Source organism: Ursus maritimus, unplaced genomic scaffold (genome assembly GCF_017311325.1).
Source record: "Ursus maritimus isolate PB19 unplaced genomic scaffold, ASM1731132v1 scaffold_11, whole genome shotgun sequence".
In the NCBI taxonomy this organism is placed as follows: Eukaryota; Metazoa; Chordata; class Mammalia; order Carnivora; family Ursidae; genus Ursus; species Ursus maritimus.
Genome location: NW_024423453.1, coordinates 57,219,141 through 57,223,262, shown reverse-complemented (window position 1 = coordinate 57,223,262; position 4,122 = coordinate 57,219,141). Strand labels below are relative to the sequence as shown.

General features: G+C 49.9%; 1 pseudogene; it reads right to left on the bottom strand.

Annotated features, from left to right (window-relative positions):
• Positions 1–383: 383 nt before the first annotated feature.
• Positions 384–3,238, bottom strand: LOC103658164 (annotated as a pseudogene).
• Between the last annotated feature and the right edge of the window lie 884 nt (positions 3,239–4,122).

Sequence of the window (4,122 nt, the reverse complement as noted above, 5' to 3'; positions counted from 1 at the left end):
TAATGACGAAGAGGAGGCCAGGGAGTCTGACTTCACCAGTGAGAGGGTCCCGTACAGGATGGCGCAGCACGGGATCATGCAGAAGAGCCACGAGTGGGTGCTGGAGAAGGCGGCGCACCGCAGGTGGCAGGGCAAGGAGGTCAGACCGGACACCCTGAATGAATGCCAGCCGCAAGTGCAAGCCCTGCTTCTGAGCGGCGAGCCGGAGCTGTTCTATATGTTTTATATATATTTATATACACACACACACACACACACACATATATATATAATGTATATGTATACATATATGTATACGTATATATGTATATGTATACGTATATGTGTGTATATATATATGTATATGTGTATAGAACAACAAAAAATATATATATTTTGATGAATTAAAAAATGCCCAAGGAGGGGAATGGGCTTGAAGGAGCGGGTAGTAGGTGCTCATGGTCTATGAGAAAAATGGTCCTCTCACCTTGGCCCTCATCCTCTTCTTGTCAGATGGACAATCTTCCTGCCAGGCTTGAGATGGGGGAAGCCCCTTGTAGGAGATGAGGCTACAGTCCACAGTGTACACCTTCACCCCCAGAAGCCGAAGCTCGACTGCAGCTGTAGGACCAGGAAGACAGTGATGAAAACCAGCAGGATGAAGGCACAGTTGAGGCCAGCCGCTGCCTCAGGCAAACGTGAGGGCAGCAGCCCTGCTGTTTGCCCTTAGCCAGGACTCCACCTCCACCTCCGGGGGAAGCTGCCGCTCAGGGTCTCAAGGCTGCTCTGGTTCTACTGGGAGCACATCTGTTCCACAGGGTTTAGGGAGGCACGGCGGGGGCACTGAGGCCGTTTGTGGGGGCCAGCCTTGGCATGTGGCACACCAGGTGTGGCAAGGAGCACAGACGCTGGCCCAGATGATCTCCATGTCATTCTCAATGCTATAGTGTATATCGATGACTTGGGCATTGACGCCTGGTGGGCAGTGCTGGACACAGCTCTTCTGGTGCAGGGAGAAGCCTTCCTGCACACTACACAGGCCTGGCTGGAAGTGAGGGTCTTATATTCACTGCTCTAGGAGGTGTGTGCAGGCCCTCAAGGCCGTGACATACAGCGCAAGGGTGAACTTAGTGTCCCACAGTTGTTGGCTTTGCTGGTATTTTCAGTCTCCAGGACCCACTGCCAGAGGGGTCCTCATTCCAGGAATGGATTAGCATGAAGGCCCAGTTACTAAACCCATCTGTGGAATAGTTGCCTGACCTGGAAGCCAGCAAGGTAGAGCAGGTGCCCATGGGGCTGACCAGGTGGATGGCCAGGTTGCTACAGTGATTATAGGACAGGTTGAGGTGGGACCGTGCGTGCTCCAGTTGTGTGATATGGCTGAGCTCCCCCAGGAAGGCAGTCACAGTCTTTTGCACCTCCAGCTGCTTCCTGATGTCCTTCGGCTCAGTGGAGATATCCCTGATGCACTTCCTCTGGGGGACCACTGTTGTCCAGTTCCAGACCAGGGTCACCAGAGCACCTGTGTCCAACAGCCTATAGCCATATGAATGGCTCACTTTCTGACCCACACCATTGGTGACCCAGTCATGGTGACCCAGGCTGGATTTGAGGTCTCACCAGGCAAAGTTCTCTTTGGCTTCAAGATGAGAGGGATGGTGCCAGCTGCCAATGGGGCAGAGGCCTAGGTGCCCATGTGAGACTGTACACTTCTGCTGCAAGTCCCTAGTCACTATCTGCTTCTTTCTCTGGGTGCCACTGCTATAGGTGGTGGCCGGTGTGGACGAGCTGGCCTTGCCACACCAGAACCCATTGCCAAGCTTTGTGGTGCTGCCGATGGACAGCATGTAGATGCTATTGGTATAGCTGTCACACTTAGAGCTGTCATGCTCCTGGCCCCCATTTCCTGAGGCGCAAAGATGGATCCCATCCTCTGTGGCCCTGGCTAATCACCCCCTCTCCCCAGGAGAAGGCCTCCTTGGTGAGGCAGACAGGCCTATCCATGGTCTTGTTGTCATCCTTGGGGCCACAGCTGGCACTGTAGATGTGAATGTGGTTGGGGTTCAGGCTTAGGGAGGATGCTTCTACCACATCTGTCACCTCGCTGTCCAGGATGTGCGCCCCTCCAATGCAGGCATTGTAGACCACGCCTATGCCACAGACACTGTTGTTGGTCACCTCAGCCTCCTGGCCTGCACACCGTGTGCCATGCCAGTTGTCATCCATGTTTGTGTATTGAGGCTGGGGGTCGGGGTCCTGGTTGTTGACGTTGAAGCTGGCCCCAGGATCATAACTGCATGGCAAGTCTGGGTGATTCTTCTCGATGCCATCATCCAGAATGGAGACAACAATGCCATACTCCTGTAGCCCTGAGCCCAGGCCTCCTTCATGTTGAGGTCCCACTGGGTGATGCCAGACAGGTACCACTGCTGGAGAAACTTGGTGTGCCTGGGTTCCTGGTACACATCCCTTTTGGCCATTGCTTTGCCACCTGCTGCTCCAGCCACTGTACTTGAGGCTCCCTCTACAGGCCACTGTGCTGCAAGTGGTGAGGCCACGGGGACTGCTTTATCACCTCTCCATGCCAGAAGTGGTAATAGTTGCTGAGATCTGGCCCAGGATGAGGAAGCCATGCTTGCGTGCCAGGTTGTCAGCTACAGCTGGGCCTCCTGGAATGCTCACCCAGGTGTTGGTGTAGACCTTCTTGCCAAGGGCATGGCTGCCAGCAGGGCTACCACCCATAGCAAGGTCTCAGCTCCATGGTGGGGGACACGTGGCCAGGACCCTGGAGCCCCCAGCCTCCTTGACCTGGTTATAATGCTTTGGCTTGCAGGTGTGTGCCTCCTCAATGCCTGTGGCCTGGGCACTTAGGGCCGGACTGTGGGGCAGAGCAGGGCAGGGCTGTGAGGAGAGTAGGAGGGCTGCCAGCTCCAAGGGAGCCAGAGGTTAGGAGTAAGTTTTCCAGGAATTGCTGCAGTGGTTCATATGAACCTGGTGAAGCAGAGAGTCCTATTTCAGGGGGCTTAATGCCCCCCCTCAACAGAGAGCAGTGTCACCACAGGAAGGCTGGGTGGGTGGTTTCCACCCAGCCAGCTACCAGCACAGAATATGGCCTGGGCTGGGGTTCTAGCTCCGTAACAAGCTCCTCTTCTATTTTTTGGAAGAGTTTTAGAAGAATTGGCATTAATTCTTTTATAAAAGTATGATAGAATTTCCCAGAGAGGCCTCTGGTCCTGGACTTTTCTTTGTTGAGAGGTTTTTTTTTTTTTTGTTTTTTTTTTTTAATATTTTTTTCATTATATTACGTTAGTCACCATACGGTACATTCCTGGTTTCAGATGTAAAGTTCGATGACTCATTAGTTGCGTATAACACCCAGTGCACCATGCAAGACGTGCCCTCCTTACTACCCATCACCAGTCTATCCCATTCTCCCACCCCCCTACCCTCTGAAGCCCTCAGTTTTTTCTCAGAGTCCATAGTCTCTCATGCTTCATTCCCCCTTCTGATTACCCCCCCCCTTTCTTTATCCCTTTCTTCTCCTACCGATCTTCCTAGTTCTTATGTTCCATAGTTGAGAGTTTTTTGATTACCGATACAATTTCCTTTCTAGTAATCCATCTGCTCAGATTTCCTATTTCTTCATAAGTTAGTCTGGGTAGGTTTCATGTTTGTAGGATTTATCCTTTTCTGGTAGGTTGTCCAGTTTGTTGGCATGTAAGTGTGCCTAAGTCTCTTATGATCATTTGATTATTTTATGTCTCAAATGATACACAGTAATGTCTCCTTCATTTCTAATTTTATGTATTTTGATATTCTTTTTTCTTATTAAATCTGGCTAATGGCTTGCCTGTTTTGTTTGAATAAGCTCTTAGTTTCATTAATCTTTTCCATTGTTTTTTGGTCTCTATTTCATTTATTTTCATTCTGACCTTAGTTTCCTTCTTTGTACTAAGATTTACTTTGTTCATTTTTTTCCAGTTCTTTGAGTTATGTATAAAGTCATACATAAGCTTTTCCTTTTTCCATGATCTTTTCCTTTTTTTTTTAAGTGTATCTGTTTATCACTACAAACTTGCTGTAGAACTGCTTTTGCTGGATCCCATTAGTTTTGGAATATTGTATCTCTGTTTGTTTCAAGAT